Raw genomic sequence first — 12,035 nt, forward strand, 5'->3', positions numbered from 1 at the left:
GAGATCAAAGCAGGGTCAGCTTGAGATGGCTGCTCAGGGTTTTGTTTGGTTTTTGAATCTCTGTTTGGGTTTTGAATATCTCCAGTGATGTAGACTGCCCAACCTCACTGGGCAACTCCTCACCTTAAAAGAGATTTTTTTTGTGTTTAAATGTATTTTTAATGTTTTAGTTGGATTTCAGTCTATGCCCCCTCCCTTTTGTCCTGTCACTGAATACCACTTAGAAAATCCTGTGGTTGGGTATTTATACACATGGATAAGATTCCCCTGAGCTTTCTTTGCTCCAGGCTGAACAGTCCCAGCTCTCTCAGCTTCTGCTCTTACATCAGAGGTTTCAGTCCCTTTACTCTCAGTCCCTTGGCTGGACTCACTCCAGCATGTCCACGTCCCTGGTGTGGGGAGCCCAGAATGGGACACAGTTCCATACATTCAGTGGATAATTCTTATTTTACAGAATATACTCCTTGATGAATTTTTGCTGACAGATGTGAGCAGTAGCAATGTTCTAGGGTGGGTGATACTTCCAATAGGATCCAATATCGAGTAAAACCCTTCAGTACACAGCAAACAGCATCAAACAACTTCAGAAGTCATCAATCCTCTGGTTGATTAATAAGACATCACTGAAAGACTCTAGGATCAGATTAGATCTGGTTATAGCAATGACTCTTAACAAATAGATACCTCTAAAAAAAGGTTCATGTATATATGCAGCCTCAAATTTTCTTTCAGTGCAAATGTTATTGCTCATGTTCAAGAAGTGTAATTACCCATATTTTGGTACTAATGCTACAAATAAAGGAGGTCTCTCTCTGCCATATAATAGTTTACATTTTTCTAAATCTGTATTTTGCATTGTCGCCTGAGGTGTGTGTGCAGCATGGAGACTGCAAGAAGATGGTAAAAGAAGGATGAGGGAGTTTTAGCTTCCTCCATTATTCAGCTGCTAGAGGAAAATTTAAAGAACACTTACAGCACTTCACCGAGAAATATTGTCTCATTACTACACAAGGAAGAATATCCTGTACGTTATGGCCCCAGGCTGAAAGCCTCTGTACATAGTGCTTGAATTTACAAAAGATGGAATGCTTTGTGTGAAATGATGACCATTTTCCAGGGCATGGAAAATAAGGGAAGTATCAGGGACTGCTCAGCCTTCATCTCATAAATGGTGATGTTGCAGAAAGCAAAGTCTTGTGACTGCAGCACCAAAAAAAACCCAAAAAAAGAGCAGTAATTAATCCTTAATAGCTACAGGCAGGCCAGAATTCATGCTCAGATACCTGAAACAACATAAACACATGCTCAAAACACAACGAAAAATACATTTCTAGACAATTAAATTGCTCCTCCTGTAAGCATCAAAACAAATGTTTCAAGTGCTAGATTATAAAGAGACAAATCTTCAAATAATTGACAGTTACAGGCATAGAAATACAATTTCAACATATTACTGCAAAGTAATCTCTGGGAAATTGAACTTTAGCCTTGGTCAGAACTATATCTAGTATATGAGTCAGTCTGAGTCAGCACAAAAATGAGGACAGATAAGGTTTGACTGCTCTGTATCAGTCAGTATGTACAATAGAGCAATAGCCAATCTTCCACACAATGCTATGAATAAGAGTCATGAATGAAAACAGAGACTGAGATTTCTCTCTGAAAATTCTGGATGAAAACTAGGGCATGATAGGAAGAGGTAGAGAATATAAAAGTTATATAAATATTCACAGACACAGACAATTGAGTTAGTGAAAGAAGCTTTCCCTTTCTAGTACTTCACATCTCCAAAGCTATCCAAGGACTTCCAATACCTTCTCCTTCTGTTCACACACACACAGAGGACAGCTTAAGTTTGCCTATTCCTGAAAGGCATAGTTTCAATGTATGGTCCCACACATGAAAAATGTATGTCTTTTCAGAATGTGTAAGTGTAGGCACACGGAGAAAACATTTGAAACCTTGCTATGAAATCCATGTTAACAGCAAAGTTTAAGTAAGGACAAGTTATGATCATGGTAGCTTGGATTAAGCTACAGCTCAGATAGGGCATTTTCTATCATCAGAACTACCTTTCACTCTCCCTTTGTCAAATTTACTTGTCAACTCTAAGGAAAAACAGTTCTAATTAGGAAAGGTAAAAAATCGTCTGCTAAACAATAGAAAGAATTGGAGATGGACAACCCATCAGACAGCTGGTGTTGAACTGCATTTTCCATCAAGGTAATGATCAGACTTGTTAATTTTCTAAAGTTTGCCTGTTTTACAACCCAAAGCAGTACAACTAAAACAATATAAATAGCTAAAACAGCTCTGCTACCTTTTTTGTTTTAATGAATAGAGTAACTAAAAAAAACTAATTAAACTGTCACATATAGTACATCACCTTTTACAGAAGTGCTGCACATTAAACAAGGCAAGTTAAATGTAGTATAGACCATAAAAGCCCATAGCCATTTATAAGGTATAAAGGAGCAGCTTATGACAGACACAGTTTAGACAAGCATTGAATCTTCACTGGGTTTTGCTGTAGCTAATTTCCATTAGCTTGGCTAGCCATTGATCCAAAACGCAGTAAACATTTTCCTGACAGTCTTTGATGTCAATGCAGATTTTACTCAGCTGCTATAAAAGTAAAAAAGAAAACTTTCCTTAAACATCTCAAGCCATCTAGAATAAGCTAACTGGGAAAGTACCCACGCAGGTACTGTGCTCAAATTAATATACTGAAAGCATTATTTAGCAATGAAAAAGAAATGACATTGGTTAGATAACTCATAACAACAATTTTATTTAAATATTTACAAGCTTGTAAATTTTGTGAATGTACAGCTAATTGTTTACATCAAAGCAAACTTTAAAAAACTCTCCACACCCACAACTCTTCATTATGCCATTTAATGCTTTTCACAATATGCTCCATTACATCAATATAAACAACTGCTAGGGATTTGTGGTGTTTCTCTGGATTTTACTGCTGTCTCTTTCTCTCTTCTCCTCCTTGTTGGAAACACAGCCAGAAGACAGAATGACAATCTTGTGTTAAAATGACAATGAAACCATAGCTGCCTGGCTGAAACTCTGGTTTGCATCTCTCCTCAATGTTCCATCTTATAATCTCACATCAATTCTTTACCATACTTCACTTTTAGTAATCACCAGCATCCCCACCTCCCCTACACATTGTGAAATAAATGGACTGTAGCTTAAACTATCCCCCCCCCCAAAAAAAAAATAGACATACTATCATGATACTCAGGCCAACTGTATGCAGCATGACACAGAAGATGACTTGTATAACATTGGCTCAGGCCATCTTTCCTGGAATTGAATGGAGTTCAGGTTATTATTCCAAACCCATTCCTGCTGTTCATGAAGATCAGCCTCAGACATTTTTGCCAGATATTGGGAAAAACTTCCCTCTGCACACTGTTTGGTCTAACAAAACTGGCTGCCATCAGAGCTCTCCCAGTGTTGCAGCCTTTGCAGCCATTTTACAAAAATAAATGGCAGTATGATGTAGTAGGGTACCCTGACAAGCAAATCTTATGCATTTGAGAGTGGAAGAGGAAGACAGGCGTGAAAAGAAACTGCACAGTCCAAACATTTCCATTCCTAAATCCATTTCCACTTACACATGCATGTCACATTTAGCCTCTAAGAGAAAACCAAGCCAGAAATGGGAAGCTCATATAATGGCTGTCTCTTGAGAAAGCTGATGAAGACAGCACACACCAGAATAGAACATTTAGGTGAGAATTAAGAGTTAAGGTAAAGGACATGGTGGAATTTTGAGTTAGAGAGAAAATACTTATTTAATTTGCTATGCAAGTTAATTACACCTCGATGAGCACAAAATACACAAACATGGCAGGAGAAGTGGCTTCAGGCAGCAGAGCAGAATTCAAAGGAACTTCTCTCTAGTGTCACTTAGAGCTACCAACAGTAAATTTGCATTTTTACAGGAGTGTTCACAAAGATAGCACTGAATGGCATGGAAAGATTAAATTGAGGGTCCAGGTAAATCCATTTATTTCTTGGAGCTAGCCAACAACAGAGAAAACACTGTGGGGAAGACTGACCAGGATAAGTAATCCAGTCTTCCAGATGGAAGTTGGTAGTGACAGGACAAGAGAAAGTGGCTTCAAGCAGAAAGAGCATAGCTTTAGATTAGCTATTAGAAAAACATTTTTCACTGTAAGGGTGGTGAGGCACTGGTTGCCCAGAGAAGTTCTGGATGCCCCATCCCTGGAACTGTTCAAGGCCAGGCTGGATGGATTTCTGAGCAACCTGATCTCATAGAAAGTGCCCCTGCCCATGGCATGAAGTTTTAACTAGATGATCTTTAAGGTCCCTTCCAACTCAAATTATTCTGTAATTCTATGAAGTTGAGGATACACCTAAAACTGAATGCTGTACAGCAGTCGAAAGTAGGCAGTCCCATACACAATATCACACTGAAGTTTTTTACAGAAATAGATTCCTCAGTATTTTATCAGGTAAGCAACCCTACATTTTCCTACACCAACCAATCAAGCTTTTCCTTGCAAAAGTGGAGCATCATGGTGATTTGGCATTTCCCAAAGGCTTCTCATTGAGAGAGCTGCCAAATCCAACTGCACTGGCTTGTTCTGGGAGCAGGTCCACAGCTGCACACTGGGTTAGGCAGGGCTCAGGAACAGGGGCACATGTTTGCCACCATGCTGCAAACCCAGCTCGATGACAGAGTGACAAGTGGCAGGCAGTCTCCCCTGACAGACATTAGCTGGTAACTTCCTGGCAAACACTCATAAGATGGAAAATATCTATGTGTGCTGCATTTGCAAAACATCTCTTTTATACAGCTGTTCTGGGACAGATTAAAGAAAACTTCTCCATTAAGTCAGTGATGTTATTGAGCTTGCTTATACTGAAAATACTTTAACAAGTCCCATGTAAAGGAATTAAATTTCCTGCAATTTAAGCAAGAGTCTATATTCATGGAGTAAAACAGAAATTCACAACATTTATATCTTTATGAACTACCCATCCAGAGAACTGATGATCCAAGCACATGGTAAAACAAGAGTGTGTGATAAAATTGGAGAAGCAGCTGAATTATCTCTTATGTGAACATATGCACTGTGGAAGAAGACTGCCAGATACTATGACCAGAGTGACATGAAACATACTTGATACTACAAACTGAAAAACTAGAGATTTTCATCTGCCTTTGTTTTTTAAGGATCAAAATAACCTAGAACAACTTTCTTCTTTTAAAAGTATACAATATTTTATTACTATCCGTTCTACAGACTTCATTCTCTCCCACTCAAACCTATCAGCCAAATAAGATATAGAAACTGCACTATTTATTGTATTGGAGAAATAAAGCAAATTAACTACCATGAAAATAACACCTAGTCCTGCATTATCTTTCATTGCCTCTCCTGGTGTATGAGAGGAGACTAAGTGTGCTTCCTACAATTCCATCCTTTCAATTTCCTCAAGGTTTTTATTAGACAAACAATGCTTAAAATCTGATGCAAGGTTGACTCATCTTTACGTCACAAAACCAAAATTAAACCTTCTTTGCAACCGTCTGTTATTTAGGGTTTACAAGGATTTCTGCGAGGATGGATGGATGGATGGATGGATGGATGGATGGATGGATGGATGGATGGATGGATGGATGGATGGATGGATGGATGGATGTGAACTGCCCAGTACAGGAGGGGTACAGGTGGTGTTCTTATGCATATCAGTAAAGAGCTTAGAAAAAACCTCAAAGCTCTTTTTACTAGTGCAATTTTCTGAGCTTCAGTTTTTACCCTCCACTAAAGAACTAAGCCCCCCTCACAACATCCATACTTTTTGACAGAAGGGATACCACTCAATCAATCTTAAAGGTGGCAGCCCTCCTCAAGCGCTTTCTTTCAGAAAATGTGCTCAGGTAAATGACAAGCCAACTCTTCAATGCCCCTGAACACCAAGAATCACCACATTACGGCAAGAGCGAACACCCTAATAAATATCCTGAATCTGGGTCATCCGCAATGCAGCCATTTGCCAAAAATAACAGGACAGCAGAAACCAGGAGCATGGGTGAAAAGCTGAAAGAGAGCGAGGAGCAGATGGGACAGTGGGAAGGGAGGCGACACATCCTGACTAACAGTTCCTGGTTATTTTATCTATCTGCAGACTGAAAATGGAGGGCAGGGTGTGACTGAGCAGCTGGGGGAGCAGATGGGACGGAGGAAAGGCTGAAAATTGTGACAAAGCTCTGCCAAACAGAATGTCAATTTATTTAATTTTTAAAGTGAGCAGTAGAAATAAAGATGGGCTGGGTCCAAGCAATGGAGCATCTTATGTTTGTTAATACACATTGTCAGTGGGCAATGGGTCATAGCGACAGAAGTGAGTTTGGGAGACTGCAGAAACAAAGGGAAGGATTACACGTGCTCATTAAGGATTACAGAAGTTGTGCTTGAAGATCAACAGGAGCCAGGGAAAGGCAGCTCATGAGAGCCTGACATCTCAATATGGTACACATTCCTGCACTCTGAAGCTGAGGGACAGATGTTCAACAGAGTAAGAGTAGAGACTGTAGCACAGAAGGGAAGAGCAACAAAAATAAAGAATTCTGGTTGAACACATGTACAAAATATTAATTTATGAAATCATCTAAAAGAAATTGTGGAATCCCCAGGGCTGCAATGTACCAAGATAAGAACAGGCCTGCAAGAGGAAAGTGAACAAGATGTGCTACCAGATCTTATCCATCAATAACTTCCACACTAAGCAGAAGAATAAATTTACTTCCTCATCAACATACACTGTACCCTTCAGTAATCATGGCAATCATTCCTGTTTGTTCTGTTCTTCACCTAACTCTAACCCAGAAACTTCCCCTTTACTTCAGTTTGCTTAATTTTTCTGGCATTTCATCTTGCTTGCAGTTTTTCCCTCTCTTCTGCCCAACCTGAACTGTGGCTTGAGGTCATATCCCATTTCTTCTCAAGTTATATACTTTCCTTGCAAAGCAAAGGTAAAAATTAGCTCCTGGAAGCTTCACACACAAAAGCAGGAACTGACAGCATTTTTCCAAGAGACAGGATGATGCAAACAACCTGTAATTCCCTACATAACTCCTATAAAAAGAGGATCACACAATTAAAATCAAGCAGCTGTCAGTTAAGATCTATTTTCACAAATAGAACTTGATTCTGAATTTAGGAATAAATGCTATATATAGTATTTGAGAAGATACTCATCTTCTCTATTGATGTCTTACTAAACATTCACTCAACAAAACGCTGTCTTGCACTAGCACCATTTCATTTTTAGATTTTCCAAAAGATCTACATTTATAGCATCTCTCAGCAAAGAGCCAACTCCCCCTTCTGTTTGAAGAAAGCCTCCTACCAGCTCGTATGTATCCACTACACTTACAGATGCATGTGTGGAAGTTTGACATACACACAAGGAAATTTCTGTACTTCTACATTTAACTCTTCACTCTCAAAGAACCTGCCCATTTGTTCTTTTTTAAGTGGCAGCTTGTGAAAAGCGCAAAGTGAACAGCACCGAAATTCACCATCCTCTTTTCTGTTTTATGTTTACAGCAGGGAATTTAGCCAAGTAATGGCAGTATTCATACTCCTGTAAATGTGTCTCAGCTCTCACTGATCGAGAGATTTGTGCACTCTTTGCATCCAGGTCCTTGACATCCCTGTTTTTGTTCTTTGGGTTCTCATTCTGCCCATGTTGTCCTCTCAGTTCTCTCATCCACATTTTAACATTTTTACCTTTTAAATTGTAATCCATTTGGGAAGGGATCCAACTTCCCCAATCATTAGTGCTGAATTTTGATCTTGCCCCTTATGAATGTTACCAAATAAATAATACACAGTAATAATCCCTATGGAGACATTTGACAAACACTCCCAGCAAATAAAGACCATTCTTTCCCTGCAGCAATGTTCTGTAGCTCAAGGCAGAGCAGGAAGAACAGAGTGCAACCACTCCTCAGGACTTTAACTCCTATTTCTGAAATTGCTGACATCTATTGCCTGGACTCATTTTTGAGGCAAACCACATAGGGAGGCTGTATTCATGTAACAGTAACAAAGAAGCACATAACCAGCATCATTCTGCCTTGTTCTCCACTGTGGCATGATTTAGTTGCTTTTAAAACAGCATTAATGACCTAGCACCAGAAAATTGCCCAATGTCTCCAAAACGGAAGAGGAAGTAAATAATGACGGTAGGTGGGATAAATGGTTTTTGGGTTTTTTTTATGACAACCAATCAGCTGTGCCAGGGGCTTGCCAGCTGACATTGTTGTCTGGAGCAGAGCAGTAACCATATCAGAGAAATCACAGTGGTTTCTCCACTTCTGGCATCAAAAATAATATTTCTTGCAAAGATAGACAAAAAAAGCCTCAAAAGCTAGAAAACAATAAAATATTCTCTCTGAATTATTTCTGCAGTCATTTTTGTCATTCACCACACAGAATTCTGTATCACAGTGCATATGCTTGTCCCTCTACTACATTTTCAGTCTTTGTTACTGAGTTTGAGATGAGAAGATCCCTCAGCAAAGAAAACCAGTGCCACAATGCAAGTGTGTGACACTTTTTAGCAGGGCACTCAAAGGTTATGGGATTTACTTCCATTAAGACAAATGAAACCTTACCACAGAAGGGTGGAGAAGAGAGGAAAAAATAAAATCAAGCAAAAGCAGAAACATGGCAAGAATTGCTTGACTCAGAACTATTGTTAGTAAAGCTAGAAGTCACTGGACTGACTAGGATGCACCAGGCAACCGATATTTACCTTTGATGGTCATTCAGCATCTCAGTACAGAAGAGCATCTTGACTCAGCTTGCTGCTTCTGAGTATCAAAGACCAGTAGTCACATATCTGCCCTGACTAATGTTCACATCTAGAAGAAAAAGTTTCCACCTATTTTGAGTCAGAGTATTTCTACTTTGGATAGTAAAGATTTCTGGTTAGAGCAATGATATGGGTGGGCAGTAGGGAGTGAGTGGCAAGCCCCTTCCCCTAGTCTGGGTTTTGACACTATAGTTGTTACCTACTCTCAAAAAACAATTCTGCATAAGAGAATAAGAGTCTGCTTAAGGGAATTTGTTCATTCTTAGAAAGTGCAGCAACAAACTCAAACACAATTCTACAGCAAGTACATAAAGATGTTATGAAGCAAGTATCATTGGTAATGCTTTTCACTTAACCAAATCACTGTGCTGCAATAAAAATGTGTAAGAATTATATAAAATTATTGGAAAAAAAAAAGGCCAGACTGGCTTGACAATAGTTTACAAGAGATATAAGTACTTTTTCCACCAAATGAAGAAAGAGGAAGATCAAAGCCCAGTGCATGCTGAAGAACAGCTGTTAGGGTTTTTATTTATTGCAGAGATCTTATTAAAGATTTAATCTTTCAAGGTAATCAACAAACACACCTCCCTCAAATGACTTCATAATGTTTAGTCAGATCTTGTCTCTACTGAAAAAGGAAACTTTACTGTCTCATGGTAGTTTAAAGTGAGTTATATTTGCAAAAAGATTGAAAGGAAATAATTACTCATTTTTTCATGTATATAGGACACATACATTGAATATGTACATGGTTGTGAAATACACAGGCACTTCCATCTTGGTCAGGCTGAATGTGTGCCCTAGCATAACCTGAGTAATTAATGCAGCAGAACCCAACCAGCTTCTTTGTTTCACTGCTCTGAAATACAGAGGTTCAGTCTACTACCCCACAGTTTATGCACTTTTACAAATGGGAGGTTCCAAGTAGTTGAGCTCCTCCCCTCCCATTTCCCTTCCTTGGCTTTTGTCTCTTCACTGCATTGCTTTGGGAACTTTTCAGATTCCTCTCCATGAGCTAAAGCATCTAGCAATAAAACAACCCAAGGAAGTAGAGCTTTCTGCAGGCATAAAGAACTAGATCAGCTGAGCAAAGATTCCAGCAGGAAGGCGTGAGGAGGAGGAAGAGGTGAGACTGCAAGGAAGGGAGGAAAAAGAAATTAAACCTTTCCCCCTTCAACAGCAATGAGCTTTTAGATCAGCTTAATTCCCTGTGGAACCAGAAGTCAGGCTAACTAGTCAGAACCTTTCCATGCTCCACACCAGCTGTCTGCAGGATCACTGTACAATGCAAAACTTGCTATGAATAAATGTAGAAAGTTTAACGCATCTAGCAGAACAAATAGGACAAACAAAATTAAGCAGAGGAAAAAAAATCAGCCAAAAAACGCCTCACTTCATCCAAACTATGGAAATCATCTAAAATTCTGCTTTCTGGAAAGCTGAGGATACCAGTTGTCATTGACCCCATCTTTGGTGCACAAAATAATGGTGATCTTTTAACTACAGAGACAAATGTATGGAGTTCATTTCTCTGGGGAATCTAACACACTAACGAAGTCTAATCTAAACCACTAAGAAAAACATGGACATCATATAAAATGCTTCCCCTTTTGCAAAGGGGGGCTGAGTGGGGCTGAGTAGGAAATGACAGCATATTGGAATGGAGTTAATTAGTGCACCTCATTGCAGCCATAAATGAAAATGTAGAAATGAAAGTATTCTATACTTCAAAAAAATAAAACACTTACAAGGATAGTAAAAATTTAAAATATGCCATACCTAAAAGTAGCTGGTTTCCCAAAATGAATTGCTTATGGTGTATTTAAGTTTCTTACCAAATAAATCCAAAAATAAAACCTTAAACTAGAAATTCATCATAGTATGATTTTCAGAAGAGAGATCTTTATGTCTCAATTTAAAAAAATCTTACTAGACTGAATGACATGTTTTCACTTAACTGAAGAACTAAAAAGATAAATGTTGCTATTTCAATTTAGATTAAAACATTAATTTTATCAATCTGTCAGCTTTACTCCCTTTGCTACATCTTCCTTTTGGATAATCTCCCCATATTTCTTTTTCAAAAAGCCATTGATTTAAAGGTGTTGCCAGCTACTCTTAAGGTGTAACTCATTCTAAATCTATTTTTATACCAAAAATCCAATTTTTTTAAAGATCTGCTTTTCTATAGATAATTTTCCTTAAGGAAAGAGAAGGAAAAACTTGAAATCACTGGGAGAATGTTAGCCATTAGCATTTTCTTTCATAAATCAGACACATTATTTATTGAAAGTCAATACAAATTCTGTCATTGATTTCAAATGAGTTACTACTTGAGTCTGTTCATCCATAAGAAATTAATACAGAAACAGTGAAGCAAAGCACCACCTTGCTCAGCACAGATCTAAATATCAGCTGAAAAAGAAAGGAAAAAAAGATCTGACAAAAACACAATGAAACTTCTCCCAATTAATATAAAGTTCCCAGATTCACCCTATCTTAGGAAGCCTAGAATTTATTGTTGTTTTATATACAACATTTTGCTGAAAAAACCAAAAAAGTTAATTAATTCAGCTCTAATTTACTGAGAACTAAAAAGTAACCAATAAGGAAAAAAAGACATGGAGATAACTTCTCCTCACACAACTTACTGAAACACTAAAGTTCAGGGGAGTGTAAGCTGAAAAGGATGTAAGAAAGATCATCAGCTCTTCTAGAGCTGAGTGCAGGAAGCCAGGCACCAGTTTGAAACCAGTTCAAATTAAAAGTTCCAGAACCAATTTTTTGGGTCAGGGAATTTACTGTTTTCAGTATATATTTGTTTATATGCTGATTTTACTTCTCACAAATAATGACAGTGCTGCTTTGTTCATTCTAGCTCAATATGCCTGAGATAATATTTTAAACCTGTCAGACTGCTACAAAAGTGTGATTTCTTCATAGTGTGCTGGTCTCAAGCGCTGGGACTGAAACTACTGTAAAATCTGCATAAATATAGGTGATATATACATATAAATATATTTAGGTAGCACAAAGATTCAGGGAAAGATGAGAACTAAATATGCTCTTTTTTGATTTTTAATCTTCCCTTTGCAAGAGAATTGAAAAAATATTGAGTAAGGAAAAAAAAAACCAGGCAGTTTTGATACTATTCT

At 38.2% G+C, this 12,035-nt stretch overlaps 1 protein-coding gene across 3 annotated transcripts in view; it reads right to left on the minus strand.

Moving 5' to 3' along the window:
* Window positions 1-12,035, minus strand: part of HHAT (hedgehog acyltransferase) — a 192,205-nt gene that overhangs the window by 58,453 nt on the left and 121,717 nt on the right. The gene's annotated exons all lie outside the window — the stretch shown is intronic.

The sequence above is a fragment of the Molothrus aeneus genome, chromosome 3, assembly GCF_037042795.1.
Source record: "Molothrus aeneus isolate 106 chromosome 3, BPBGC_Maene_1.0, whole genome shotgun sequence".
In the NCBI taxonomy this organism is placed as follows: domain Eukaryota; kingdom Metazoa; phylum Chordata; class Aves; order Passeriformes; family Icteridae; genus Molothrus; species Molothrus aeneus.